The sequence below is a fragment of the Pygocentrus nattereri genome, chromosome 9 (genome assembly GCF_015220715.1).
Source record: "Pygocentrus nattereri isolate fPygNat1 chromosome 9, fPygNat1.pri, whole genome shotgun sequence".
Lineage (NCBI taxonomy): Eukaryota > Metazoa > Chordata > Actinopteri > Characiformes > Serrasalmidae > Pygocentrus > Pygocentrus nattereri.
Genome location: NC_051219.1, coordinates 27,951,541 through 27,968,172, shown reverse-complemented (window position 1 = coordinate 27,968,172; position 16,632 = coordinate 27,951,541). Strand labels below are relative to the sequence as shown.

The window sequence follows — 16,632 nt, the reverse complement described above, 5'->3', positions numbered from 1 at the left end:
TGTTTCAGCTACTTGAAATGTATCCTTTAGGCATATACAGAAATGTATTACTGCAGCACTTAATGTAGTCAACTAGCACCTCATATTGCTGCATAATAAAATGGTGTTGATAAGGATATAGCTTAACCTGTCCACACATGCTCTGTTTAAACCCCTTAAATGGCCAGTGCCCACCAGCAGGCCCAAACTGTCATTACACACGTCTATTAACCAAGGATAACTCAGCATTTTAGTCCTTGTAGTTACTGAATAATAAGCCTTTGTATATAAGGCTGGGATTTTAAAGGGTTAAACTTAATTTTCTTTTTAAGGCAAGAAACTTGGCGGAAATAATGTTTTTTGTCCCATCAGTATTTTTTAGTCAGATATATTTTTTTGGGTTCTATAAAGAACATGTCTTTTCTTAAAGGGTCTCTATCCTACACCTTTTATTATACTTAATTTTTCTTCCTGAGGTGCACATGCAAAGCTTGTGTGAGTTCATGTCCCAAAAATGATCATAATTCATTGTTGCATCACCCCATTTTCCTGTGACCATTTTCCTGTCTTTATCCCTCAAAATTCAACCAGCTGTTTTTGCTTCTTCAGCTTTAAGCCCGATGCTTGAATGAGTTCTCTTCTGATTGGCTGCCCTTATGCCCTAAGGAATAAAGAGAGGTTGTAAAATGGTCATGTATGTGGAGAAAAATAAAGTGCGAGAAAAATGTCATATATGGGCCCTTTAAGCAGACTGGGAAATGTAATATTGAGTTTCCCTCAAGACAGCCATATGTTATACATACATTATATGTCCAAAGGTCTGGGGAACGTTCGGTCACCCAATGCTGTATATAAGTTAAGTGATACTTATTAGTCCCACTAACAGGGAACTTTCACCTCTGCAGTTAACCCATCCGTGACGTGAAACACCACATACACACTAGTGAGCACACACACACTAGGGGGCAGTGAGCATACTTGCCCAGAGTGGCTGGCAGCCCTATTCACGGTGCCTGGGGAGCAGTTGGGGTTTAGGTGTCTTGCTCAAGGACACCTGAGTCAGGTACTGTCAGCACTGTGGATCGAACATTCCGGTCACAGGGCCAGTTCCCTAACCTCTAGCCCATGACTGCGGTCATTTCATGAATTTTCACACTTTTTTCAAACTTTTTGTCACATACCAATGGACATATGATAACACAGCACTGTTTAAGGCAAAATCTTTCCCCTTAAAAGTACTTTTTGGTTACCAAATAACCACTGCGAGTCTTGTTTAGCACCTATCCAGCGACGTCCCTCCTCTTACACAGAGGTTGAATGTCTTTCTGCTCCCTACATAGTGCCCTATGCAGGAATTTAAATACTGAATCCTACAGCCCAACAGTGCAAAATATACCTAAGAAATAGTGATTTGGGAAATAATGCACTATTAGGCTGTAGAGGGTAGAATTTCTAAACTTAGCAAGCACACTATTTAGGGAGTACGGAGACATTTGAGAGTTTGATGCTACTTCTGACGGAAACACGAACATTTGCAGTGTCTAAGTCATTCAAGTGACATATTTAGATTTATACATTGTTGTTTTACAGTTAATCATACCATAAGTACTTTAATTCAAGCCTGTGATATTAATGATGGAGTAGTTTAGGCTGTCTGTCTTTTAGCCTGTTAGCTAGCTGACCAGCCTCGTTCTAGTTAAGAACATGTTGCCAGACCCTCAATTCAAACAAAATTTGCATTCTTACATCAGCATGAGAGTCAAAGATGATCAGATTTTAAGACGGGAACTATTTGTTTTATACGAGGGAGTTTGTCCCCCTTTGTTGCAGTAACAGCTCTACTCTTTGGGTAAGGCTTTACACTAGATGTTGGAACATTGCTGTGAGGATTTGATTGCATTCAGCCACAAGAGCATTAGTGAGGTCACATAGTGATGACGGATCACCCCAAATGCAGCTCACTGCTTCACAGCCCCTTGCTGGGGGGGGCTTTTTCCTTAACAAGCAGAGTCTGGATACTTAGGACGTTTAAACAATTGAGGATACCTCTAGCATAATACTTTACAAGATTTATCCCCAGTGAAACATTTTAAAAAGCCTCACTTTATATTCAAACGTGACTTAACAATGGACTAAGCTCCAATGGTTTGTGGGAAATGAGTCACTATTGTTGGATTGCTCTCTGCTGCTGTCTAACCTGCAGTAATAAAAACACAAACAAATAAACAAATTGGCTTGAATGAGTCACAGCAGCCAGGTTCCTTAAAATGTTTCAGTAAACATTCAGTAAAGCAGGTTTTACAGCGTTTCCTCCTCACAGAAGGACAGCGTGAATTTGAACATGTTAGGAGTCACGACACTTTACATTTTTAAGAGTGTAGGATTGCACTTCTGGTGGTAACATCTTCACTATTATTGCCCCCAGCAATCTGTTCTACTTTACCTGCACAGTAAATGGTTCATTGTTCTTGGCCTGAACGTACAGTTCCAGGGGGAAAATCTTCAGTTGGTATATGACAGTGTGCAAAAATTTTGGCACCCCATTCTAAATGACATGTTCAGAACACACTTCTGCACAATTGAATGCACAGTTACTGTTTGTTTGCTGGATACAAGATACAGTCTAAACCACTTATCCTTTTGGGTCACAGGGAGGTGCTGGAGCCTGTCCCCGCGGACATTGGGCAGAGGCAGGCAACAGCCTAGACAGGTCGCCGGTTCATCACAGGGCAGATACACAGAAATATACAGTCACTCACAATGTTGCATGTCCAATTCACACAGACACGGGGAGAACATGCAAACTCCACACAGAAAGGACCCTCGCTACCTGGCCGGGGAATCAAACCCAGACCTTTCTTGCTTCATTCTCTTTTCAGTATGTCAAATTCTTCAAATGAACAGTAAGTGTGCATTAAAATGTGTCGTATGTTCTCTGTAGAGGATGTGCGACTTAATATCACTTAGAAAATCAACCAAATTCTTACCCCTGACAGGTTCTGTAAAGAACCAGAAGTGGTTCTTCTATGACACTGCTTCACAGAACCCTTTTTGGCACAGTTATTTTGAAGGAGATGTAGATCTTTTAAGAGGTTAGTTGCAAAATGCTGTATGTCTGTTTGTAACAAGAAGAAGTTTAAAAAGAATAACAGCTGACGTTTATCAAAAAATGCATTTTTATTTTTCGAATGAAAGTATAATAAAGGTATCAGTCATAATATATAATTTTTTGTGTGTAAAGCCTCCTCCCAACAACATTAAAAAGAAAAATTAATTAAGTTATATTTAATGCGTTTTAAATTGAGCATTTTAATTTAATTTGTGCTCTTTTAAGAGATTAAATTCAAGTTGCACTGTGTAAATTTCAGGGCTTTGGAGACCTCTCTGGTGGAAATGTGTAATAGCACCAAATTTACAGAAGAACATTTTATAACATGGCTTGGGTTTGGATCCCTTCCCTGAGCAGATGAATCTGATGATTGTGAGTGTGTTTAAAGGTTAAGGATGTGTCTTCAGAGGATGTGAATGAATTATCTATTGAAGATAATGTCAGCATATCTTCATCAGCATAATGTTGGTTTTGGGTTTGAGATCTAAATATTAAGTCCTTCTTCTTTTAACTTTCTTTTTGATCCTGTGCTTTTGACACTAATACGTAAAGACATGTGGTCTGAAAAGCTCCTGACCCGATGACTCTGACTTTCAAATGACTTTTTCAGGCTTTACAGGGCAACTCGCAGCAGCGCACATACCATCTTGTAGAGTGTTTTTCCCCTCTTGACTCTGTAACATGACTTTTCTAATCTTAAACAAAGCATCTTACATAGGGCAGCTTTGATTGTTGAAGCGCACACTTCCTGTCCCCTGTTGAATTACTCACTAAAGAGTGACTTTAACCATGGCATTTTCATAGGATGCCCCCTCTGCCACAAGTCAGTTTGTGAAATTTCTATCTTGCTAGATCTGCCCCAGACAACGGTAAGTGCTATTATTGTGAAATGGATGCATCTAGGAGCAACAGCAGCTCAGCCATGAAGCGGTAGACCATGCAAACTCACAGAGTGGGGCCAGTGAGTGCTGAAGTGCACAGTGCCTATCCTCTGTTGAATTGTCTCTGAAAGCAACATCAGCAAAAGAACTGTGCATCAGGAGCTTCACAAAATTGGTTTCAATGGCCGAGCAGCTACACACAAGCCTAAGATCAAAATGCTGTGCGTTGGGGGGAGTGGTGTAAAGTGAGGTGTAAAGCACATGGCCACTGGACTCTGGAGCAGGGGAAACATATGCTGTGGAGTGACAAATCACGCTTCTTTATCTGGCAGTCTGATGGACAAGTCTGGGTTTGGTGAATGGCAGGAGAACATTACCTGCCTGACTGCATTGTGCCACACTTTCATCGTGAGGGCTGGTGTGACTTCAAAAATGATTACACTTTAAATTTGTGAATTAAATTTGATCTAATGTAGTACCTGGTCCTGACCTTGACACAGTTTCCAATAGTATTGTACACTCTTAAATATAAAAGTGCCAGAAAGGGTTCTTTGGACCAATGCCACAGAAGAGCCACTTTTGGTTTCCTAAAGAACCTATCAGTGAACAATTCTTTAAAAGTGTTGAGTGTTTAGTGTAAATTAGATATGAGTGTGAAGCACCTTTTTCCTTTAAAGAACCTCAACATGCAGTGCTGTGTAAAAATCAGAGACCACGCTTTCAGAAACCATTTTTAATATAAAAAATATTTTAAAAGGTTTGAGTTAGGAATTTGTATAAAACAGATTCATGTTTACCAATTATATCATTAATATTATACTACATTAAAAAATGTATTTTATTTAAAAAACCACTCACTGGTGTTATCAGGACTCTTATGTTACATTTTAACACAGTATTTCCAGCTCTATTAAACTGCTTTCTTGGGTCAAGGCTCATCAGAGAGGAAACAACTCAAGGCTCATCAGAGAGGAAACAACTCAAGGCTCATCAGAGAGGAAACATCTCAAGGCTCATCAGAGAGGAAACATCTCAAGGCACGAGTAGGCAAGTCCACACTTGTAGTGTGGATATATAGTATTTCATTAATTTGTTAATAATTTTGTTTAACAGGCAGCACATAATTTCTATGGTTCACAGGTTTTATGTGCTTTAATGGCTAGATACTTAAAATTTTATAATAATAATGCCATATATCATTTTATTACTGATTTTAAATAGTTCCACACGATCACCTGACCACCAATGAATCAGTGTACAAAATCCTCAGTTTTAACCAGAATGTCACTGGAGTCACAGTCATTGGTGGTACACCATATTCATATAACACCAGTGACTGTAAAATATGTTTGGATAAAACTCTACTTACTCTACTTGCATATATGATAATAGATGTTAATAGACATATTAAGATAATTTAGTTTTAGGATGAAATAAAATATTTTTTAAAAAATGCATTCAGCTGAATTCCTTCTCCAAATAGAGAATGACCCATATATATGACTTAGAGATGCAGTTATCAGACTAGTGCCTATTCGCTTCCACCACTTTTTTTTTGCTACACTAGCCTCATAGCTCAAGTGCAAATCCAGGCATGTTTTGGATTATCTCAATTTGAGGTAAGGGAGAAGATTATGTAAAGTTGATTTTTGGCTGAACAATCACTTTAAGACAACTTCATGATGACTTTCTGGAATCTCAGCCCAGAATATAGACTAGTTCATCCCTCGAGACAACAGCTTATGAAATCATTCCTTTGCCGGCTGCTACTGTTACAAGAAATCTCATATTTCCAAAACAGTAATCTTGATTCCAACTGCAAAAATATGCCTGGATCTGGTTTCTCTGAGGAATGAAGAGGACTAAGTGAGATTAGCTGCACACACTGTGTGGAACAGAAGGCTTGACTCATAGCAATACATCACTCCTCACAAGGCCTCTGTGGCTGCCTGCAGAGGTGAAAAGTACCTAGTTACATTTACTGAGATACATATACACTACATGGGCAAAAGTACTGGGACACTCATCCTAATTATTGAGTTCAGGTATTTTAGCCACATCCATTACTAACAGGTGGATAAAATGAGCACATAGCTTTGCAGTCTTGATAGACAAACACTGGTATCAGAATAGGTTGTACTCATGAGCTCAGAGACTTTAAACATGGTACTGTCATAAAATGCCACCTCTTCCACAAGCCAGTTTGTGAATTTTCTGTCCTGCTAGATTTGCCCCTGTCAACTGTAAGTGCTGTTATTATGGAACAGAAGCATCTAGAAGTAACAACATCTTAGACATCTTAGACATGATAGACCACGTAAACTCACAGAGTGGGGCTGCCTAAGTGCTGAAGCGCAGAGTGTCTTTGTTCTGTTGAATCACTCACTAACAAGCTCTAAAGTGGACGCAACAGCAGCAGAAGAGCTGCACATATGGAGCTTCACAAAGTGGGTTTCCAAGCCTGAGCAGCTGCGCAAAAGCCTAAGATCAAAATGCACAATGCAATGCATCAGATGCAATGGTGTAAAAGTGCTGCCACTGAACTCTGGAGCAGTGGAAACATATTCTGTGGAGTGATGAATCACAGTTCTGTCTGGCAGTGTGATGGACGAGTCTGGGTTTGGTGAATGCCAGGAGAACATTATCTGCCTGATTGCATTGTGCCAACTGTATAGTTTGGTGGTGGAGGGATAATGATATTTGCTATTTGTTGTTCTTCAGGGGTTGGCCTAGACCTCTTAGTTCCACGGAAGGGAAATCTTAAGGCTTCAGCATATCAATACATTTTGGACAATTGCTTCCAACAGTTTGGAGAGGGCCCTTTTTTTTCTTAGCATGACTGTGCTAGAACGAGAAAGTGGTGATGTTGGGCTACTGTCAACTTTGGAAAAGTGTAGAGCATAATAGCTTCGTTCAAAAGCTGAAGCTTTCATTGCTTCCACACTATAGCTCAGATGTTCGTCAGCTGCTCTTGGAGATTCTGTGGTGAAAAAGGCCTTTTTGATGGAGCTCAGCTCCTCTGCCAACAGCTGAGGTGACTGTGACTGGTCAGTGAGTTCATGTCACTAGAAAAAGCAAAAAAAAAAAAAATTGAAGAGAGCGAATAAAGTAATTGCGCATTTTGCCGTCCAAAAAATCGAGTTTGGTCTGCAAAATATCATCAGCTGTTTTTAATTTACTGTGGCCCAAATAAGTCACGCTCAGTTTGTAAAGGTTTTAAGGCATCTAATTTGGCTAATTAGCTTTCTTGCTTGCTATAGCTTAATGGGGAATTTCACTGATTTATTAAATAATCTGTATAATTAAGTGGGTAAGATGTAAACAAAGTCATTCAGAGTGGTTTGGTGTGAAACGCTCTGTTCTAGAGAAACTTACAGAGTCAGAATTGTTCACAATGGTGGTGATAGGAACTAGACGTCCACCTAAGAGACGTAAGAGATCCCTCACAGACAGTTATTACCAGAAATGGTTACAAGTATGCTGCCTGATGCCTGCAACAATTTGCAATAAGGTTTTGGCCTGAAGTATGTATATTTTAAAAATTCATTATGTTGGAGTGGTACAATAAGGGCATAGTAAGACAAAATAGTGGGTGATTTTTCCAATTTCTCCCCAATTTACTCATATCCAATTCCACTACTAGCTAGAACGCCCCCAATCACCTGATACCTCCAGCACTAGGAGGGCGAAGGCAAAGACAAGCTTCCCCCTCATCCTGGGAAGCACCACTGCATCTTTTCGAAGAGCCATTAATGCAACGTCATTGGACAGCTGACCACGCTTGGAGGAGAACGCTAACCCCACTTTGTTACATCATCACGCTGAGTGATGGGGGGAGAGGAAGGGCCGTCCTACCCACCCAGAGACAGTGAGACCAATTGTGCCAGCCACATGTACTCCTGGTCATGGGTGGCTGTAGCATCACTGGGAATCAAACTCAGGATCTCTTAATGACTATAACAAGGTTTAGGCGGTTGTGGCGCTGAAGATTTACCACTTTTTTAACTATCATCACCTTTACATATAAACACTCAGAAGACACGTGGGTTCATTGGTGGTTTTGGATAGTAACTAAAATGTCTATATTTGTATTGTAGACATAGTGACCCCTGGTTCCTATCACCACCACTGTAAAGAAATCTGAATCTCTATCTCGGTTGACTTTGTTAAGATCTCGGTGACTGAAATTTGAAAAAAAAAAAGGAATGTCAGCAACTTCTTTACAAAGTAATGATTCTAAAAATATCAATTGATACATTAGCATGTTGTTCTAATTTACCTTCAGGCGCAGTCATTCACCATATAGTAGTGCTTGGAAGTAATATGAGTCATACACGTTCTGTCAAATGAGTGATTTATGACCCATGATTTGTGACCCCCTATGATTGACAGGCCAGTATGATTGACAAGATGTGTCCCCACCACCACCCCCACCAAAAGATTTGTGACAGGATGTTGAGGTGTCAGTGTCTTGTCTTTGGCGGGGTCACTTCCCCCACCCCCTGCCATGTGCACAATCAAAGGTGTGACAGTGTGTCTCTAGCCATGTGTTAAAGACATCCGGTGGCTTTCGCAAAATTGTTTGATGTAAGTTTCCTGCATCGTTAGACTAACCACTGGTAGTGGGTGGTCTCAAAATGATCTCAAAATGTTTAATGTAAGGCATTTTAAAGATTTAATTTCAGATTGTGGATTTAAATGTAAGGGGGGTGGGATTGTGTGGGGATGATGCGGTAGTCACGCCTATCAGCACAGGCCAATCAAACGCAAAGGATTGCAATATGCTATGGCGTGGGTGTGTCTTGAGAAAATGCCATATATAGCTGACCAAAAGTAACACATTTTCATCAGCCACCTTTCAATTAGAAGCAACATAGCCTATGTTCATGGTAAGTGTGTGTTCTACAGACTTTACCCAAATTTCTTGTAAGTAAATTTTGCAAGTATTTCAACAGTGTTTCAACATTTTGCTTAAAGGACTTTCTTGGTCTAGGTGCATCTGAGCTTGAAACAACCTTCGCTATTAGAAGCACTGAGGGATTGTCTCAAGTTGGTAAGCTTTTGTCGTCATCATTTTTTTTCATTATTTGTAGTTGTTGATGTTCATCTAAATAATGCATACCTTTCTGTTGTTACAGAATCTGCAAATATGTTGGATTATGAGAATCCTCTTGGTAAGTCAGCGGCTGTGTTATAGTTTTGTCTGTGTTAGTTGTTGAGGGGTTAATTCATATATTTTCTGTAGTAGGCTTAACTCATTTGGTTGAAACAACGGGGCTCTTAACACCACCCGGATTTGATGCTGTACCCAGTACTTCTGCGGGGTGTGAACCACGCGGCACGGTAGAGAAAATCACATCTAGATCGCCAGCGTTTAGGCCCAGTTTGACAAGTAGCCCTGAAGCATCATGGAAATGGAAACCAAGGAAATGTGCAAAATGACAAATGAAAAGACGGCTTCACACGGAAAGTGTCTTAGGTTAGATCATGACCACAAATCTGTAGGTAAGAAAAATAAGTGGTGTCTGTTCACAGTATTAAACCAATATTAGCAGGGTGTAATGTCTTTCTTAAACTTTGCTAGATTTGCACGCCAGTGACCGACCGGTGTAGGGTGAAGGTGTACAGAGGGTTGTTGATCCTGATGTGGACGTTGCTGGATGGTCTGATGAGTTCTTGGACACCTGGAACGAGAACAGCTTTTCAGAAAAGGTGGATGAAACCGTGGTTACCGGACCAAATAACACTGGACTAAGCACAATATTGGAAGTACTGAGAGACATTGATGGGGAGGGCTTAAGGTCAAATCAGGAACATGAACATGGGGTAAGCAGTTCTTACCTTTCTAATGAAATCTTAGAGCTTAGAAATTTGGTGGTACAACAGTCTCAGAAGAGCACAAAATACATTATAGGACAACGTAGACAAGCTGCTATTAATAGTAGATTAAATAATATTGTTCATAAACAGTCTGAACAGATTGAGAAAATATTAGAGGAATATCGAACACAGGCTGAACAGATTAAGAAATTAGTAGAGCTAAACTTTCATAGCCGGAACAAATATCACAACGGAAGACACAAGCTATGCATGAGGAACATGTTTCTCATTTAAATGTATTAACAGATACTAAAATTCCACAGAAAAGTGGGGTTAAAATATTCACAAAAATTGATTGCAGCCGGTCCAGCCACAAAAAAGTGTTGTTTGGTATTTGTTTTATACTTATTGTGTACATATTACATAAATAATCTCATCAGTAAAACCTAAATTAGTGTTTTAAATCAATCAAGCAAACAAACAAACAAAATGGAATCTAAAAGGTGTCGGGGCTCAGACAACAATCCGCATGTTAGCAACACTAATGATGCATGGGGTCAGATGTCCCTAAGGCGAGCGATTGCAATGTGTATATGACGAGCATGATTCGACTGTTAATACCGCAAGTAATGATCCGCAAGACACAGCCACACAACACAACACAAACGTTAATGGTTATGTCGCACCAGGCAGTTCACAAACCATGCTGGAGACATGGTTGTCAAATATGAATGCAATACAGCGCCCACCAACAAAACGTCATAGATGTGATGATAATTATGAGCCAGATTTTATGTGTAATAACACCATAAACAATGCTTGGGAACAGATGTCTATTAGTGAACGACTGGCATACTTAAATGACAAGCATGATTCCACTCCAACTTTCTTATAAAGCCCCACACAAAATAACATGGAATAGACAGGCACTGGCTTGTGGGCACATAGATTCCCAACACTTAACCCATCAGCACCAAGCTTTGGTTTATCTGACGGCGACATAGCCGAGTTGATCAGAAATGTCCGGATGTTGAATTTACGTGAAGCCCCTTCCACAGACATGGCCTCATACACAACCTATATACACAATATGCTATCAGACATTGTTCTCCAGGATGTTGGCTGGTGATGGTAGTGTTATGAACCTTACCCTAAGAGATGATAGTTTAACATCAGATGTAAATGTTGTCTTGTTGTCAAGAGATGGATACAGTGTTGACAGATTTTCAGACACTATTGAAAGGTTTATGCAGAGCAACAAAAACATTAACTGGCAATAGTTTGGTATTGACTGTCTTGATAGCTATGGGTAAAATGGTGGTGGTGTCCGAGGGAAAGTGAGCGACCCAATAAACATCTCAAATAACCTCTGTTTTGCGATTTACCTTGCTCATTTTCTGAACCTAGATGTTCCACGCAACACATTAGAACCTATAGCCAAATAGATACAGACAAATGCAGGCTATACACAGAGAGTGGGATTTAATGGCATTGTCCATTTTGAACACAAGTTTGGTGTAAACATAGTTCTATTCCACAAGAGTAGTTCAGGTAGTTTAGAGAAATACCAAACCAAGGATAATCCACATGCTAAGACTGTTTCTGTATCTCTGTGATGGCCATTATAACCTGATAAAAATGTGAAAGAGTTCATGGGTATTCCATATGTTTGTGAATTTTGTTATAAGGGTTACACTAGTGCCAGAGACCATGGTTGCAAATGCAGCTGTGATGTGTGTCAAGATGTTTTATGCCATAAGAAACCGTGTCAAATATTGTGACGACTGTTCATGCTACTGCAAATCCGAGTACTGATATAATCTGCATAAGACACAGAAAGAACAGCCAACTACAGGAGTGATGGCATCCTCATGTGATCTAAATTGTAAAAATTGTAAAAAAAAATGTGGACGGCATGATCATGTTAGTGTAACAAAGCCCAACAGATGTGCTTCTGGACGTTAGGTTCATTGTGGTGAAGAATTATTATCAGACACCACACATGAATGCTACATACATCAGATCAAGTTACATAAACCAAGAAATTCCTTCATAATTTTTAAATTTGAAACCCGATTTGAAAAAGGCAAGCATGAGGCTAATTTTGTCTGTGCAATTACATTTGATAGCAGAGAGTGCACAGCAGAAGGGCCTGACTGTGTAGAACTACTCACCAAAGACTTTAGATGGCCCAAGTATCAGGGTTACACATGGTTGGCACACAACTCAGCTGGTTTTGACAATTTCCTATTGCTGGAATATTTTCTAAAGTGGGGATTGCTGTCAAGATCACAATGTATCAGTGTAGACTGATTTCTATGTATGACTAAATGTACAAACAGCACTACATAGACTCGTACTCATTCATCCCAATGTGTTTAGCCAAAACGGCATCAGCAGTTTTTACGGCTATGACACAATGAATGACAAAGACAGAAAGCTGTCCAGTGAGTGGTACAGCACAGTCTCCGGCGGCGTTTGACTTCAAAAAGGAGTTGTATTTTTACTCTAGAAATGATGTCGTTTTTACTATGAGAAGCATTAACCAACACAAGACATTCTGAAAAGTTTCCATTGAATGGCTTGAGTTTGTTAAGAGTACAAGAGACGCCGATGTTCATCATGCCCTAACTCACGGGGAAATGAAGTTTGCTGCGTATTATGTGGATGGGTGCTATGAAAAAGGGCGGTGTACAAAAAGCCTTAGAATTTAATGGCCGCGTGCATCATGGTCATGAATGTTGTTACAACCCAAATCAGACCCATCCTATGTTAAAGGTGTTGTACAGTGAATTGCGATAACAGTTTGACGCCAAGGTAGAGACACTTGTTTGTGCATATGGTCTGGAGGTTGAAGTAATGTGGGAATACCAGTGGGCTGATGCTCACAGGAATGATTTGGATGTTGTAGCATTTATGTCTACGTACACAGTGCCTGTCAGGTTAAAACCAAGAGACGCGCTCTTTGGGGGTAGAACTAATGCTTACAAACTGTGCTACAAAGCCAAACACTGTAAGAAAATCAGATATTTGGACTTCACTAGTTTGTACCCATTCTGTCAGGCTAGGAAGAAATACCCTGTAGGACATCCTCAAATAATTTTCGAAAATTTCAGACCCATTGAGGAATACTACGGACTTGTCAAGGCGACCGTGCATCCACCCAGAAAACGTCTACATCCTGTTTTAATGTTCCCACTCTGCCGTACATGTGCAGAGCTGGAAAATCAATCAGAGTGCATGCACAATGATGACGGCAGGTCTATCACAGGGACATGGGTCAGTATTGAATTACTGAAAGCTGTTGAGAAAGGGTATGTGATTGCTAAAATCCATGAGGTGTGGCGTTTTCCAGACAGTTCAGAAACGTTGTTCTGTGAGTTTGTCAAGACATTTTTACAGTATAAACAGGAAGCAAGTGGTTATCCGGATACATCAAGGATTATTTTGAAAAGGAAAAGATTCAGCAGAATCCTGACAAGATATGTCTTAACCCAGCATGCAGGTCTATTAACAAATTGTTGTTAAACACTTTGTGGGGTCGTTTTTCAATGAGGGAAAACTTGCCAGCGTCTGAGTTGTCGCCAGACCCTGAACAGTTTTCACAACAAATCTTTGGCAACAGATATGATGTGAAACACTTTTCTTTTGTGTCGGACACTACAGCGCTGATTCAGTGGCTCTATTCTGATGGTGACTATAGTCCAACCCGTGACATTAACGTGTTTCTTGCTGCTTTTACAACAGCTCACGCACGTTTAGAACTGTACAATCTCATGGATAGATTAGGCGACAGACTTTCATATTGTGACACTGACAGTGTTATTTTTGTTTCCCATGAAGGTGACTGAGAACCTCCTCTCGGCTCCTACTTAGATGATTTGACAGATGAGAATGGTGGTGACGATTACATTGCAGAGTTCTGCTCAGGTGGGCTTAAAACGTACGGTTATCGTACAGCAACTGGTAAAACGTGCATGAAAGCAAAAGGTATCACCCTGAACTCCAAACGTATCAGACTCAAAACACTGTTTGAGCTTGTCGATCATTATGTGGTAAACCACGATAGTAGTCAAATGACTACTGAAAAATAAAAAGAACCTCACACTGAAAAACAAACCAGTGGTGAAACGTTTTAAAGTCGTATACAACAAGTGGGTCTTGTTGCCTGACTTTTCAACAGTTCCTTATAGGTAATAAAGATGTCCATGACTATCGTGGGGTTGACAGGTTTGATTTTAGATTACAACATCCTTTTTCATGTGTATTAAGTGGTCCATCAAATTCTGGAAATAAATATTTTGTGAAACAGTTGATTGAACGTACTGATAAGTTGATTTCAAAGAAAATTGACAACATAGTGTACATGTATGATTGCTGGTAGCCGCTTTATGATGAAATGCTAAAAATGAGAAACAATAATTTTGTTCAAGGGATACCAACAACACTAAATGACGACACACTTCTACCGCTTAACAGAAATTATTTGTTGATTATTGATGATATTATGGAAGATGCTGGCAATAATGCAGAGGTAGAAAAGGTATTTACACAATACGTACAACATCGAAACTTAAGCGCCATTTACCTAATACAAAATTAGTTTTTTCAAGGAAAATCTAGTAGTTTGAACACAAATTACCTCATAATATTTCAAAATCCTAGAGACAACAATCAGGTCGGTGTGTTAGGTAGACAGATGTAGCCTGGTAATACAAAGTTTTTCATGGAGTGTTTTCAAAATGCTGTCAGAGATCCATTTGGCTACCTCATGATTGATTATAAAGCAAAGACTCCTGAAGACTTTCGTCTCAGAACGGATCTGCTTTCAAACAGACCTGTTGTTTACAAAAAAATGCAAATAGGTCAATATGACAGACAGACTATATAGAAACCTACCACTTCTATTTAAAGCTAAGCCGGTGCAGAGACGTGTTAGTTTATAAACGGCGTTTTAATTATCTCATCTCGACTATGTGTGAAATAGCTTTCAATGCGTTTAATGGGACTATACCTCTCACAGCGCCGCAATATCGCATGTTAAAGAAGGGCAAGACTGAAACACATTTTTTTTGCAGATAAAAAGTTTGGTGCATCACGAAAGAAGAAAGCTGTTAATCAGAAAGGAGGGGGTTTTCTTCTCCCATTGTCGAGTGCTGCGCTACCATTTATAACAAGTTTGATAACTGCCAAATAAATTGAAAGATATGGAGTATGCTGGAAAATGCTTTTGGTGCCACAACACCAGTTGGATAAGTTAAAGATTGTTAATCCGCAGGAGTCTATCAGACATGTTGGAATGACTTGGACGTGTCTATACTAAATATTTTGAGCAGGAATAATCTTGATGCCCATGAGAACGCCAAGCTGTATGCCATTGTTGTACAAAGATATTTAACCATTGCTAAACAGGGTGATATGGAGACTAACACTGTCATTACCACCAACAGATAATGTTAATATTAAGGAAACATGTTCAGACCGACAACAAAAATTCTGTAATCAATGATGTTCTCAGAAATGTATGAAGCAAGAAGAATGTTGACTATGTTTTAGATAAAATGTCTAGTCAAAAGATGTGTGTTTTAAATGGACAGCCAATTGCTGGGTCACTTATTCTGGACTTGGTGAAAAGTATCACAGTACCACACAATCATAGACCTATGGGGTGGGCTGAGTTTTTACAGGCCTTTGCTGTTTTGAAATATACTACTTTCTACCATACCACACCCTCTAGCAGTGCTGAAACCCCCATGTTTATCACACCCACTATAGACAGAAGTAAATATTAGACTTCTTATGTTGGCTTTGTTTATTTTCTTATATATATTTATGTACATACATGTATATTGTTCTTTTTATCATGGCTGTGTAAATATTTGTTTCACATTGTTTGAAAACTGTCATCTAATGTTTACTGGTGTTACACATTTGTAAATAAATCATAGTTTAAATGGTTTGTTTATTTGTTTATTTTTACTTATCAACCATGCATTGCACAGAGACACAAATTATACATTAAACATTTGGCCTGTTTGAACATGCTGCACACATTTAAACAACCTGTTCTTACAAACACACACAAACAAATTTCTCACAAAAGTTGAAACCATATTGTCATTTTTGATTAAATCAAAACTACATTTAGACATTACATCTTCGTAATTGCACCCATTTGCCATGTGGTGTAAAAAAAACAACAACATTGTTTTCCACAAGTAGTTGATGTAAAATCTTGTACTTGTCTGGTTGAGTACTGTTGTGTTATAAACGATATTTTAAGAAACTTGCTAATCATTTTTGGAAACTTGTCATTGTCTGGTCTATTTCCAAAACTGTCAAAAAAACACCCGACACGATCTTCACTTTGTGACGTGGAGCGATGAGGCAGACACATATGCGGAGACAAGCGACTTTTATTCAGGGCAAATCCAAAATCAGGGTCATAACGGTCCAGGGTCAAAGAGCCAATACGGATGGATCCGGGGTCAGACATGACAAACCAGAATAGAACAGAACAAAACACAGCAAACAAAGATTCAAACAACAGCAAACACATCAAACAAAGACCAGCGAAAACAAAGGGCAATCACAGGGCTTAAATACACAGGGAAACGAGGGACAGGTGGAAAACAGGTGGAGACAATCAGGGGCGGAGTCATGAAACGAGGAGGCTAAACCAAAACTAAGCTAAGCCAGTGTTCCCCAGGAAGATCAGATGTACGTCTATTAATAATGACCATTGTTGATCATTTCCTTAGAACATTTGTTGGTAATTGGTCACATGCTAACACATCAAGAAAATGTGTGTTAACAGACACTTTGTCCAGAGTGGCAGTCAGC

At 39.4% G+C, this 16,632-nt stretch overlaps 1 long non-coding RNA gene across 1 annotated transcript; it reads left to right on the top strand.

Moving 5' to 3' along the window:
• Nucleotides 1-8,940: 8,940 nt before the first annotated feature.
• LOC119264032 lies at nt 8,941-10,041 on the top strand. The gene is made up of 4 exons (XR_005130732.1): nt 8,941-9,022; nt 9,108-9,143; nt 9,215-9,474; nt 9,554-10,041. It is a non-coding gene; the product is annotated as an uncharacterized LOC119264032 (long non-coding RNA).
• Nucleotides 10,042-16,632: the final 6,591 nt, after the last annotated feature.